This window comes from Trichechus manatus, unplaced genomic scaffold (assembly GCF_000243295.1).
Source record: "Trichechus manatus latirostris isolate Lorelei unplaced genomic scaffold, TriManLat1.0 scaffold00011, whole genome shotgun sequence".
Classification (NCBI taxonomy): domain Eukaryota; kingdom Metazoa; phylum Chordata; class Mammalia; order Sirenia; family Trichechidae; genus Trichechus; species Trichechus manatus.
Genome location: NW_004443947.1, coordinates 31,372,188 through 31,387,660, shown reverse-complemented (window position 1 = coordinate 31,387,660; position 15,473 = coordinate 31,372,188). Strand labels below are relative to the sequence as shown.

Genomic DNA, 15,473 nt, shown 5'->3' with positions numbered 1-15,473 from the left:
CATCTTTTTTTTTTTTTTAACTAATCTTACTAGCAATGGCTTAAATCTATGGAAGTTTGTTTCACAAAACATAAGGTGTGGAGCTAGGTGGCTATTGGTAATGGTTCAGCTGTTCAGTGATGCTGTCAGGGACCAGATACTTTCCGTTCTTTTCAGCCATATTCAGCATGTTGTCCTTTTGTCCTCATGCTTGTTTCTTTGTGGTTGCAAGACAGATTCCTCAGCTTCAGGTGTTATATCTTTATTAAACAATCCAATAAGCAGGAAGTAAAAGGGCAGGGGAAGGGGATTTTTTTCTCAGGTAGACTTTTCTTTATATCTCATTGACCAGAATTGAGTAACATGATGTAAAGAAAAGAGTTAGTGCTACCTTTAGAAGAGCCTGGTTGCAAGGTTGGCCCTTTGCAAGCATCTGGTAATGGGGCACTTGACACATTCTCTAACTGGTAAGGGAGTTTTATGGTTCCTATACTATTTGTACAAAACTCATTATTTATGCTGAACATCTGCCTTCCTTCTGGGAGTCTGGAACTTTTGTATGTGCTAGGCAGAGGGTCCTTAAATGACCAGCCTCCAGTAAAAACCTTGGGTGCTGAGTCTCAAATGGGCTTCCCCGGGCAGAAACATTGCACATGTTACAGCTTTTTTTTTTTTTTTTGCTGCTGGAAAAAGGGACACGATTGTGTTCCCTCGCCAGAAGGAGATATCATAAGGAAGTATGATCCATGGATGCACGGATTTCTCTAGACTCTACCTGTGCCTTTTCCCCTTGCTGATCCTATCTTGCATCCTATTGCTGTAAAAAGTTTTACCTGTAAGTCCTTCTAGCAAATCATCAACTGTGTGCATGGTCTTGGAGATCCCTGAAACACATGGTCACTGCTAGACCCATCACAATCAAACGGGAATGAAACTACCATGACTATCATGGACAAACATAATTCATCCTTTTAGCCTGAGGAGGGGCCTACCCACCACCTGCACATACATTTGAGGTTCTGGGGTTGACTGGGAGGGAGAATATGTATGTTGGGGAGTGACACCAATGCCTAGAACATATCCTTGCACATAGAAGATGTGAAGTACTTTTTTTTTCCTAGAGAGAAAAAAACAATGAACTTGGCACAACCAAATTTTGCCTTCAGGTGTTGTGATGGTTAAGGTTATCAGTCAGCTTGGCTAGGCCATGATTCTCAGTGGTTTGGCAGATATTATGTAATCATCTTCCTTTTTGTGATCTGATGTGAGCAGCCAATCAGCTGAAAGAGGAGTTTCTTGGGGGTGTGACCTGCATCCAATATATATGGATGTTCTGGCAAAGCTTGCCCTCTCTCGATCCTGCATCTGACTTGTCATCCTCTGACCTCCAGTTCTTAGGACATGAGCCAGGAGCCTGCCACCTGACTTACAGATTTTAGAATTTGCCAGCTCTTGCAATTCCATGAGCCAGCAGCCTGCCATCTGACCTGCTGATTTTGGGTTCATCAGCCCCTGAAACCACGTGAGTCAGGAGAAGCTTCCAGCCTGATGCCTGACTCACAGATTTGGGACTTGCCAGTCTCCAGAACTGTGTAAGCCATTTCCTTGAAATAAATCTCTTTCTCTGTATATATATGCTTCACTAGTTTTGTTCCTCTAGAGAACCCAGCCTAGGACAGGTGTCATCGATTCCAAAGCCTAGATCTTAACCATTATACCATATTGCCACTAACCTTTGCATTATTTCCTTATAGGACTGTTAGGAAAATCACATAAGAGGAATTTTAAAAGGACCGCACACTATTCAGATTACGTATTAATTTCCTAGGGCTTCTGTAACTAAGTACCACAAACTAGGTGGCTTAAAACAACAGATACTTTTCTTTCATTAGATTTTGGAGCCTACAAGTCCAAGATCAAGGTGTTAGCAGGACCATGCTCCCTCTAAAGTCCCTAGGGAAGGAATCCTTCCTTGACTATCCCTAGTTTCTAGTAGTTTCCAGCAATCCTTGAAGTTACTCAGCTTGCAGCTGCAAAACTCCAATCTTGTCTCCATTGTCACATGGCGTTCTTCCTTCTGTGTCTGTCTGTGTCTTCACGTGGAGCTCTCTCTGTGTGTCTGTGTCCAAACTTTACTTTTCTTAAGAGAACACTAATAATTGGATTAGTGCCCACCCTAATCCAGAATGACCTCATCGTAAGTAACTATATTTGCAAAGACCCTATTCCCAAATAAGGTCATATTCTGAGGTTCTGGTTCAGAAGTGAAGGCTGACAGTCTAGCACAAGGAAAACATGCTTTGAATACTTGGAAAATGGGTAAAATAACATCCTCCATCCCATCTGGTATTGTGTCTAGAGTAGGTATTTGGGAAACTCTGTTGGGTTGGTTTGGATGGGAGTTCCAATGTGTTTTCTTAAATGATTCCTGCATCCAGTCAAAATAATTTCATTTTGAGAATCCTTGCCTTTAGTGTCCTTGTGTTTCAAATAAGTGGTTCACTAGGAGGAAAAAATAGAATTCTTGCAGTAGTGGGTTTTTTTGTCGACTGAAATTCTAAGGGTAACTATATAACAAGATAGCTAGAGACAAAGTTCAGATGTAATTAGGCAGCCCAATGCTGAGAGGAAAGTAAAGTGAGATCATGCCAAAGTAGGACTGTCTGTGTGTAATAGCTAATCACGATGCACCAGTACCAAACACAACACACCTTACTCATAGGACATTTACAATGATCGTTCCACTACGTTTGTTGTGATCTCTGCTGACAACAATTTTTTTTCTCCTATGTATGAAGGAAAAATGTATCATTTTGATCTGTAGAATATCAGTTCCCAGAAGGACCTTGGATTTAAGCCAGTTCATGACCCTAATTTTACAGATAGAGAAACTAAGGTCTAGAGAGGGGAAGCAATTTGTCCAATGTCACAAAGAAAATTAGTGTCAGATCCAGAAATAGGAACCAGTTCTGCTGACTTTCAGCTACAGTGCTTTCCTTAGATATCACAGAGGCTACTAATGGCTGAGGGATATCATTGCTGATGTCAGATGGACCTTTGATGTCAGAGCATGCCAGAAAGATGTTTACCTGTGTTTTATTGACTCTGCAAAGGCATTCGACGGTGTGGATCATAACAAATTATGGATAACATTGTGAAGAATGGGAATTCCAGAACACTTAATTGTGCTCATGCTGAACCTGTACATAGACCAAGAGGCAGTCATTCATACAGAACAAGGGGATACTGTGTGGTTTAAAATCAGGAAAGGTGTGCACCAAGGGTGTAGCCTTTCACCATACTTATTCAATCTGTATGCTAAGCAAATAATCCAAGAAGCTGGACTATGTAAAGAAGAATATGTCATCAAAGCTGGACCTGTAAGAAACATCATGATAAATAGAGAAAATATTGAAATTGTCAAGAATTTCATTTTACTTGGACCCATAGTCAACACCCATGGAAGCAGCAGTCAAGAAATCAAATGATGTATTGCATTGGGCAAAGCTGCTGCAAAAGACCTCTTTAAAGTGTTAAAAAGCTAAGATGCCACTTTGAGGACTAAGATGCACCTGACCCAAATGTGGTATTTTCAATCACCTTATATTCATGTGAAAGCTGGACAATGAATAAGGAAGACCAAAGAAGAATTGATGCATTTGAATTATGGCGTTGGTGAATAATATTGATTATAGCATGGACTGCCAGAAGAATGAACAAATCTGTTCTAGAAGAAGTACAGCCAGAACGCTCTTTAGAAGTGAGGATGGTGAGACTTTCTCTCATGTACTTTGGACATGTTATCAGGAGGGCCAGTTCCTGGAGAAGGACCTCATGCTTGGTAAAAGAGAGGGTCAGTGAAAGAGAGGAAGACCCTCAACAAGATGGAGTGATACAGTTGCTGCAAAGATGGGCTTAAATATAGCAATGGTTGTGAGGATGGCACAGGACCAGGCAGTATTTTGTTTTGTTGTACATAAGATTGCTATGAGTCAGAACTGATTCAATAGCATCTAACAACAGCAACAACAACAATGTCCCTCGCTTCCTGATTATCTGCCCATATGTCCCTATCCCCAGTTTCAGGATCCCCATTTCTACCCAGTCAATGTTCTTGCTTTAACTTCAGACACCATTTGAGGCTGGAAATTTAACTGTTGTTGTAATTCAGCCTCTCTTAGATTAAGATTCTGGGTTTGGCATTCTGTAATATCAGCTTTGTTACTATAAGAAAGAAGGCTTTCTTTCAAGGCACAAGTGGCAGCTCTCAGGTCATTTATGCAGTGTTTGAGCTGTGACTCTGAAGCCCTGAGCTCATCTGTTTCCTTCACCACTTAGCCTAGCCAAAGCAGGACCAACCAGCTAGCCTCTCTGTACTTCTCAGTTTGACAGAAATGTTGAAAAGTATCAAATACACAATCATCTAGAACCTTGTTTCTCACAAATATTTGATCCAATGGTGATGATATTTTATGTGTTTCTACTGCCACCTCATGCCGTGGGTTAGCAGTGCCCTCTTCACTACTGGAATTAGAGTTATTAAAGCCTTTAAGTCTAGCCAGACATGAGAACCAATTCAGAAAACTCATACTTAAGATTTTGTTCCTCTAGAACCACTCTCAGTACCAAATGCCTTAGGTTGAGTTCTCTAGAGGAGCAAAACCAGTGAAGTATATATATGTACAGAAATTTATTTCAAGGAAATGGATCACATAATTGTGGAAGCTGGCAAGTTCCAAATCCATGGGTCAGGCAGCAGCCTGCTGGCTCACATGGTTGTAGGAGCTGTGAATACAAAATCTGCAGGTCAGGCAGCAGGCTGAAGCCTTCTCACATTCCAAGAACCGGAGGTGACAGGATGATAAGATGACTGCAGGATCGAGACAGAGCAAGTCTGCCCGAACATTCATTTGTATATCATGAATGCAGGCCACACACCCAGTGAAAGTCCTCTTCCAACTGATTGCTGCTCACATCAGATCACAAAATGGGAGGTGATGCACAATATTTGTCAACCCCCTGAGAATTATAGCCTAGCCACATTGCCATATAACATTAACCATCACAGTGCCCCTTTGCTTTTCACAAGGAAAACTTTCCAGGAAGTTGCTCCCCCCAGTTCCTCTCAGATCTCATTGGCCAGGATAGGTTCACATGCCCATTCCTGAGCCAATCGCTGGCAAACAGAATAGATTACCATGTTGATTCAGAACAGTCAAGATTCACTCCCTGGGACCGTGGAACAGGGTTTGCTGCTACTGTGAAACAGGTTCAGATACGTGAAGTAACATGCCGAAGCTCACATAGCTAGAAAGTGACAGAGAAAAGAATGAAACCCAGATTTGTCTGACTCCAAAACTGATGTTCTTACACAAAATTACCTACCAGTCTTGTTTTCCGTTTTTCCTCTTCTCCTCTCCAATCCTTTCCCCTCCACAGTACTGTTAGCCAGATTCCCAGGCTGTGCCCCTCAGTTATTTGGCTGGTGATTGCAGAATGTCTCCTTGCCAGGTTAGTGTCAGCAATCAATCCCCATCTCCTGGGCGTGAAAACCAGCTGATTAGAGCCGTAGGTAGGTGTTTAACAACACAGAGGCAGCCAGAGCATCCGTCAGCAATTTTTTCCCTTGGCAGCTGGGTATTAGCAAATATGCTGAGAGAGGCACCCCTGTTCCACGGCTGCTGGGTGGAGGGAGTCTCACCAGAGGCATGATTTGAGAAAAAAAGAATGACAGGATATCAGGATGAAAGGACCCTTAGACATGGTCCAGTTCAGCTTCACAGTTGTACTGATGTGAAAATGGGGGCCCAGAGAAGAGAAGGGATAGCTTAAGGTCACATAGAAAATCATTGTGGGATCCAGGTCTAGAGCCTGGATGTATCTGCTGGTATTTCCAAGATACTTCAAAGCCTTACCCTCTTTACCATTGCCTTGTAATTCCATGAAATACATATAAGAACTTCAGATAAGACCCCCCCCCCCCAAGAAATCAGTTTCTTACTGAAATGGCACATAAGAAAACAAAGGCATTTTGGATTCTATTGTCCTAGTTAGGTGGCTCCCAGCCATCCCCCAAGAAAAGTGGTCATTAGCATATTTTTGCATGGGTTAATTGTACCAGGTAAAGCCCTGCCAGGCTTCTAGTTACAGACAAATCCCCCCTTCTCTCCAGCTTCCTTCTTCCTTCATTCACATTAGCCTATTTGGATTGATTGTTTGAACAAGTCCTAGTGGATTGGAAAGATCCAAGGGTGTGTGAACGTTGGAGGCACAAAGTATAGAAAGGAATTTTCTTAGCATGAGGACAAAAAGTTAACCAGCAGGTCAGAGTGCAAGGATTTGTTGTGACATTTCTGGAGGCTTGAGATGCTCACATGTCTAACAACATATATATATGTATATGTGTGTGTGTGTGTGGATTTGGGTAAATAGTAAGGATTTAAACATTTATTGATTGCCAACCAGGGTGATAATAGCAGTAACTGCTATTTATAGGGCCTTATTCTGTGCCAGCTGGGGCATTGGTGGTTCAGTGGTAGAATTCTTGCCTTCCACGCAGGAGACCTGGGTTTGATTCCCAGCCAATGTATCTATTGTGCAGCTACCACCAATCTGTCACTGGAGGTTTGTATGTTGCTATGATACTGAACAGGTTTCAGTGGAGCTCCCAGACTAAAGACAGACTAGGAAGAAAGGCTTGCCGATCTATTTCCGAAAATCAGCCAGTGAAAACCCTGTGGATCACAATGGTTCGATCTGCAACTGATCTTGGGAATGGTGCAGGACCAGGCAGCATTTTGTTCTGTTGTGCATGAGGCTGGCATGATTTGGGGGCTGACTTGACAGCAGCTAATAACACAACAACTTTGTGCTAAGCACCATCCCAAGTCCTTTAAACACATTTTTTCCTTTAGTCTTCATAATACATGACACATTTTATATATTTGTTTGTCTGCCTCCCAAGATTAAAAAGTCTGTTCCATGGTTGGAGGGAATATTTTGTTCACTGCTATATCCCCAACAGCCTGAAAGATGTCTACTGTATATTCGGTAATGAGTTAATATGTTCTGACTAAATGAAGTGATGGAAGGCTGATAACGTAGGTATGCTTGTTCTTCGTTTTACAAATATGGCAACTGAGGCTTAGAAAAATTGATTTGCCCAAGGTAACTATATCAGTTATCTTTGGCCGCAAGTGGCAGACAACCAACTAAGGTTGGTTTAAAGAAATGGAGTGGTATTTTTTTCATCAAACAAGAATTCTGATGGTAGTGCTGATACTGATTGTCTTAGTTCCCTGGTGCTGCTATAACACAAATACCACAGGTGAGTGGTTAAAAGACCAAAAACAAGTCTCGGCCTTGTTGATTCCTTCTGTGAGCCTCTCTTCTGGTTTCTGGTGTCTGCCAGAGATCCTTGACATTCCTTTTCTTACAGGTGATCCTTACATGTTGTCCGTCTACTTTTGTGTGTCTGTGTCTTTGTATCTATTCTGGTCTTTTTATAACACAGATATGATTATGTTTAGGATCCACCCTACACTGATACAACCTTAACTGATTGATTTATTACATTACTTTAGACTGTACTATGTAAGGTCATCACATTAGATTATATTATGTAAGGTGATTATATTTCCTTACATTACATTGTATTTCATGTGAGGTCGTTATTTACATTACATTACAGAAGGTAATATCCTCTACCATAAGGCCAACTGATTTAATGATATGTAACTACTCCATGATAGCTACTAGACCACTGTTTGGCTAAACCACGGGGAACCATAGCCTAGCTAGCCTATCCGTGTTGACATATAAAATTAGCCATCACAATGATTCAGCTTCAATGATGTCTTTAAGGACTGAGGTTCCCCCTGTCATTCTGCTCTGTCATCCTCAATAGGTTGTCTTTTCTTCTTTATGCTTGTCTCCTCATGGTCACATGGTTGTAAAGTCAAGTACTTGCTTCATGCAGCAAGTCTGTATTCAAGAAAGAAGCGATAGGATGGACGAAGCATTAGCCATGTGTGTTTCTTTTATCAGGAAAAGTAAAAATCTTCCTAGAAGCCCCTGGCTGACTTCTACTTATGTCTCATTGGCCAGAGTTATATTGTATGACTACCTGTAGCTGCAAGGGAGGCTGGGAAAATAAATATTTAGCTTTCTCTGACATTATATAAGAGGCAGCAAGGGAGATGCTGATTAGCAATAGATGTATGTTAGCCAACAAATATGCCTACTTCAGTCATTCAAATAATATAGTGGTGGAGCTAGGATTGGAACACAGGCTTGCTTGCCTTCAAAACCCAGATTTCTCATAGAGTAAAAATCAGCCAGTCTGACTTCTACTGATTTATCTCAAAAGAAAATGATCAACTTGATAATGTCTTCATCTGTTCTGAGTCCTAGTTTCTTTTTTTGCAAAACAAAAGATTGGGTTAAATGAAGTCACTGTTCTGCGCAAGCTACCATGTTGAATGATTTTGTATCTCAGTTTGGCTGATGGCCACTTTTAAAAGTCTTGTTCAAAACCAAATCAAAATCAAAATCACTATCTTAGTGGAGTAATGTGTTTCCCAGTATCCCAATGCATAAAATGATATTGATTTTTTTGGAGTTTATTTTCATAGCTGGCAGTGTGTGTGTTTATGTGTGTCCCTTTGAGATATCTGATTCAGTTTTAGATGGTGAATGAAGATTGATTTTTATCTGTCGTGACCTGCAAAGCTGAATTGTTGAAGCTCCTGTTTAAATACTTAATTCTCCTTCCTTTCCTTTTTTGGCTTCCCTAACAGCTCAGTCTGGTTGAGCCATATGTTTCAGGATTTGATTTGATTTTCTCCTGCATCTTGCTAGCAGTAATTCCTCTCACAGAGTTGAGAACCAGGAACCTAAGTGCTGGTCCTATATCTCTAACTGATTAGCTGTGGTACCTTGAGGAAATCCCTTTACCTCTCTAGGTCTCTGTTTCCTCACCTATAAAATGACTGGGTTAGATGTGAAGATCTAGTTCCTAGGACCCTCCCAGCCCTGATATTTTTACTTGTCTGCAAGTGTGTGACGACAAAGCGGTTTCTTACCAGTGGTCAGAAAAACACATAAGCCTTATTTCCTTCATCTATAAAATAGTTGTAAAGATCAAAAGAGGAAATAGAAAATACTAAAGAAACATATTTCGTTCTGTTATACATAGGGTTCTGTTACTCACAGGGTCGCTATGAGTCAGAGCCAACTTGACAGCACCTAACAACAATAAATAAACATATAGAATAATAATTGTTGTTAGTTCCTGTTGTCAGCTGCAACTCATGGCATCGCCATGTACAACAGAATGAAACATTGCCTGGTCTTGTGACAACTTCATAATAATTGGTATGCTTGAGTTCATTGTCGTGGCTGCCGTGTATTCTGAATGCTTTCTAACCTAAAAGCCATTAAAAACCAAACCTTTTGCCATCGAGTAAGTTCTCACTCATAGCAAGCCTATAGGACAGAGTAGAACTGCCCCATAGGGTTTCCAAGGAGCAGCTGGTGGATTTGAACTGCTGATCTTTTGGTTAGCAGCCAAACACTTAACTGCTTCACCACCAGGGCTCCCTTTCTGTCTTAGGCTGAGTTCTCTAGAGAAGCAAAACCAGTAAAGTGTTTAAATGTACATATAGAGAGATTTATATCAAGGAAACAGCTCACGCAATTGTAGAGGCTAGAACGTCTCAAGTCCCTGGATCAGGGTAGAGGCCTCTCCCAATTCACACAGCTGCAGAAGCTGGCAAACCCAAGGTCAGCAGGTCAGAGAGCAGGGCTCCCACTCACAGGCAGTGAAGGTCGACAAATTCCAAGATCAACAGGTAAGCTGCTAGCTCAAGTCCCAAGAACTGGAGGTGAGACAACAAGAGGTAGCTGTTGGGTCTGGAACAAGCCAAAAACCTTGTCAAGGCAAGCAGGAAGGAAATAGCCAGTGGAGGACAGAGAGATGAAGGCTGAGCTGCGGTGAGCCACCACAGTCCCTGCCTCTGCTGGCACCACTCAGCAGATTCCATCATGGGGTGATCACACATCAGATTTCCACGGGGAAGTGATTACAACACCATACAACTGCCGAAACACTGAGAATCATGGCCCAGCCAAGTTGACGTACAATCTTAATCATCACACTTTCCAACCTAGGGGGTTCATATTCCAGTGCTGTATCAGACGATATTCTGTTGTGATCCTTAGAGTTTTCACTGGCTGATTTTTAGAAGTAGATCACCAGGCCTTTCTTCCTAGTCTGTCTTAATCTGGAAGCTCTGCAGAAACCTCTCTACCATGGGTGACCCTGCTTGTATTTCAGATACCAGTGGCATAACTCCCAGCATCATACCAACATGTAAGCCACCACAGACTGACGGACAGTTGGTTGATAGAATAATTGTTGTTGTCATCCTGGTGGCGCAGTGGTTAAGCACTCAGCTTCTAACTGAAAGGTTGACAGTTCAAACCCACCCAGTGGATCTGCAGGAAATACATCTGGTGATCTGCTTCCATAAAGATTACAGCCTAGAAAACCCTCTGGAGGAATTCTACTCTGTCACATGGGGTCACTATGAGTTGAAAATCTACTTGACAGCTCTTAACAAAAAACAACTATTTTTATAGTTATTCCTAAAATTCCAGGCCAGACTTCTGTCCTCTGCTCTCCCTTCTCCACCCCCTCGGAAATAATTCATTAGGGTAGATTTGGGAAATGCAAGTCAATGTATTATTAAACTTAGCAAAACATGACATCCAGTGATGTGGAAAGACCACTGGATGTAGAAGCAGAACAATCTGGGCTTACATCCTAGCTCTGTCACGTAATAACTCTGTGACCTCAGTCAAATTGTTTATCTCCATAGTTCTCAAGTTTCTTTTTTGCAAAATCAGGATTAAACATATTGAAATCACAAGGTTGTGGTGAGGATAAAATAAGCAAATTATGAAAAACACTCAGCACAATGGCTGGTACATGGTAAGGGTTCAATAGGAGTTATTTTTTATCCTCCTTCCTTGCTGATGCATCTAGAACCAAACAAATAATTGGGCAATTTCAGTTTTTCTGGGTGTAAATTTTTCTCTCTGGTGGTAGAGCTGCTTTTGGCTGGACCAGATATAAATCTCCATGCATCTCTTCATACTATATTGGCCACCTAAAGATTTCTTGTTTCATATGGAGTGGGATGAGTGGATTTTTAGCAGTCAGGACGCCTAGGTTCTATTCTATTCTCCTTCACTTATGAGGTCTGGGACCTTAAACCCACTGCCATCAAGTCAATTCTGACTCATAGAGACCCTATAGGACAGAGGAGAACTGCCCCATAGAGTTTTCAAGGCTGTAATCTTTACAGAAATAGACTGCCACATCTTTCTCCCTCAGAGCAGCTGGTGGGTTAGCAGTCAAGCACTTAACCAATGCACCACCAGAGACCCTTTCAGAACCTCACTTCATTTCTCTGAAGCCATGATGGTGCAGTGGTTGAGAGTTCAGCTGCTAACCAAAAGGCTGACAGTTCAAATCTACCAGCCACTCCTTAGAAACCCTGTAAGGCAGTTCTACTCTGTCCTATAGGGTCACTATGAGTCGTAATCTACTCAACGGCAACGGGTTTGGTTTTTATTGGTTTTTCACTTCTCAAGTCTTCAGTTTGCATATCTGTAAAATGTTAGTGCCCATTACAGAAGGTTTTTTATTAGGAGCAAATGAAATGATGTATTTGAACATGATTGGAAATCTCCAGAGCATTATAAAAATATAAGCATTATGAAAATATAAAATATCTACTTCTGTTATTTCCACCTCATGTCTGTCAGTTTGTCATGCTGTGGTGGCTTCTGTATTGTTGTGATACTGGAAGCTTTGCCACCAGTATTTCACACATAAGCAGGGTTACCCTTGGTGGATAGGTTTCAGCTGAGCTTCCAGACTGAGATAGACTAGGAAGAAGGATCTGGCAGTCTACTTTTGAAAAAATTGACCAGTGAAAACCTTATGAATAGCATTGGAACATTGTATCATACTGTGCTAGAAGATGAGCCCTCAGGTTGGAAGGCACTCAAAATAAGACTGGGGAAGATCTGCCTCCTCAAAGTAGAGTCAACCTTAATGATGTGGCTGGAATCAAGCTTTCAGGACCTTCATTTATTGTTGTGGCATGACTCAAAATGAGAAGAAACAGCTGCAAACATCCATTAATAATCAGAACGTGGAATGTATGAAGTATGAATCTAGGAAAATTGGAAATCATCAAAAATGAAATGGAACACATAAATTTCAATATTCTAGGTATTAGTAAGCTGAAATGGACCGGTATTGGCCATTTTGAATCAGACAATCATATGGTCTACTATGCTGGTAATGACAAATTAAAGAAGAGTGGTATTGCATTCGTCGTCAAAAAGAACATTTCAAGATCTATACTGAAGTACAGTGCTGTCAGTGATAGGATAATATCCATACACTTAGAAGGAAGACGAGTTAATACAACTATTATTCAAATTTATGCACCAACCACAATAGCCAAAGATGAAGAAATGGAAGATTTTTACCAACTTCTGCAGTCTGAAATTTATCAAACACACAAGATACATTGATAATTACTGGTGATTGGAATGTGAAAGTTGGAAACAAAGAAGAAGGATTGGTAGTTGGAAAATATGGCCTTGGTGATAGAAACGACGCCGGAGATCGCATGATAGAAATTTGGAAGACCAATGGCTTCTTTATGATAAATACCTTTTTTCAAAAACATAAACAGCAACTATACATATGGACCTCACCAGATGGAATACACAGGAAGCAAATTGACTACATCTGTGGAAAGAGACAATGGAAAAGCTCAGTATCGTCAGTCAGAACAAGGCCAGGGGCTGACTGTGGAACAGACTATCAATTGTTCATATGCAAGTTCATGTTGAAGCTGTGGAACATTAGAATTAGACCATGAGAACCAAAGTACAACCTTGAGTATATCCCACCTGAATTTAGAGACCATCTCAAGAACAGATTTGACACCTTGAACACTAATGACCGAAGACCAGAAGCATTGTGGAATGACATGAAGGACGTTGAAGGATATTTTTACATGAAGAAAGCAAGAGATCATTAAAAAGACAGGAAATAAAGACCAAAATGGATGTCAGAAGAGACTCTGAAACTTGCTCTTGAATGTAGAGTAGTTAAAGCTAACAGAAGAAATGATGAAGTAAAAGAACTGAACAGAAGATTTCAAGGGGTGGCTCGAGAAGACAAAGTAAAGTATTAAAATGACACATGTAAAGAGCTGGAGATAGAAAACCAAAAGGGAAGAACACACTCAGCATTTCTCAAGCTGAAAGAAGTAAAGAAAAAATTCAAGCTTCAAACTGAAATAGGGAAGGATTCTACGGGGAAAATATTCGACGCAGGAAGTATTGAAAGAAGATGGAAGGAATACACAGAGTCACTGCACCAAAAAGAACTGGCTGACATTCAGCCATTTCAGGAGACAGCATATGATCAAGAACTGATGGCACTGAAGGAAGAGGTCCAAGCTGCACTGAAGGCACTGGCGAAAAACAAGGCTCCAGGAATTTATAAAATGCCAATTGACATGTTTCAACAAATGGATACAGTGCTGGAAGCACTCACTCATCTGTGCCGAGAAATTTGGAAGACAGCTAATTGGCCAACTGACTGGAAGAGATCCATTTTTGTGCCCATTCCAAAGAAAGGTGATCCAACAGAATGCAGAAATTATCTAATAATATCATTAATATCACACACAAGTAAAATTTTGCTGAAGATCATTCAAAATTGGCTGCAGCAGTGTGTTCCACAGAGAATTGCCAGAAATTCAAGCTGGATTCAGAAGAGGATATGGAATCAGGGATATCATTGCTGATGTCAGATGGATCCTGGCTGAAAGCAGAGAATACCAGAAAGATGTCTACCTGTGTTTTATTGACTGTGCAAAGGCATTCGACTCTGCGGGTCATAACAAATTGTGGATAACATTGCGAACAATGGGAATTCCAGCACACTTAATTGTGCTCATGAGGAACCTGTACATAGACCAAGAGACAGTCATTTGAACAGAACAAGGGGATACTACGTGGTTTAAAGTCAGGAAAGTTGTGCGTCAGGGTTGTATCCTTTCACCATACTTATTCAGTCCGTATGCTAAGCAAATAATCTGAGAATCTGGACTATGAAGAAGGACAGGGAATCAAGACTGGAGGAATTCTCATTAACAACCTGTATTATGCTGATGATACAACCTTACCAGCTGACAGTGAAGAGCACTTGAAGCACTTATTGATGAAGATCAAAAACTACAACCTTCAGTACGGATTACACCTCAACATAAAGAAAACAAAAATCCTCACAGCTGGACCAATAAGCAACATCATGATAAACAGGGAAAAGACTGACATTGTCAAGGATTTCATTTTACTTGGATCCACGATCAACATCCATGGAAGCCACAGTCAAGAAATCAAATGTCACATTGCTTCGGGCAAATCTGCTGCAAAAGACTTCTTTAAAGTGTTAATAAGCAAAGATGTCACCTTGCTAAGTGCTCCTGACTCAAGTCATGATGTTTTCCATTGCCTCATAGACATGGGAAAACTGGACAATGAATAAGGAAGACTGAAGAATTGATGCATTAGAATTATGGTGCTGGCAAAGAATATTGAATATACAATGGACTGTCAGAAGAAGGAACTAATCTGTCTTGGAAGAAGCACAACCAGAATGCTCCTTAGAAGCAGGGATGGCGAGACTTCATCTCACATGCTTTGGACATGTTATCAGGAGGGACCAGTCCCTGGAGAAGGTCATCATGCTTGGTAAAGTAAAGGGTCAGCAAAAAATAGGAAGACTTTCAATGAGATGGACTGACACAATGGTTGCAACAATGGGCTGAAGCATAAAAACTATTGTGAGAATGGCACAGGACTGGGCAGTGTTTTGTTGTACATAGGATCGTAACCAACTCGCCAGCACCTAACAACAACACAGCAACTTCTGTTATTAGTTCATCTAGATATCTTTATAGTGACTATCCTATTCAAATCCCCCTTTTTTTTTTTTTGAACACATATCAAAGATTTTATTCAACTCATTAACTAATGAAGGGACCAGTAAGATGGAAAAACTGATTCCAGGAGCATTTTAGGAACTGGAGTTTATCTAATCCTTAACAAAAGAAAAAGAATGTTGGAATAAGCTTGCTGTTGCATACAAAACTGGCCAGTGTCCTACTGGGCAATAAACAGTCAACTTTGAGGTTACCTTTTCAACTGGACACAAATCCACAAGTTAACATGTAACTTCAGAGTCTGCGTCCTTAACTGATAGTAAACAGCAAAATCATAATGGGACACTCTCACAGGTGGGCCCGTTAAACAATTCTTCAGCATGGCTTTAAAAGGACACGCAGTCATCCTCTTGGCCTCATTTCCAGGTTGTAGTTATTTCTTTTTTTTTTTTT

The 15,473-nt window shown here is 40.9% G+C and overlaps 1 non-coding gene across 1 annotated transcript; it reads left to right on the top strand.

The window, feature by feature from the left end:
• Nucleotides 1-6,497: 6,497 nt before the first annotated feature.
• Nucleotides 6,498-6,568, top strand: TRNAG-UCC (transfer RNA glycine (anticodon UCC)). The gene has a single exon. It is a non-coding gene; the product is annotated as a tRNA-Gly (tRNA).
• The last annotated feature ends 8,905 nt before the right edge of the window (nt 6,569-15,473 follow it).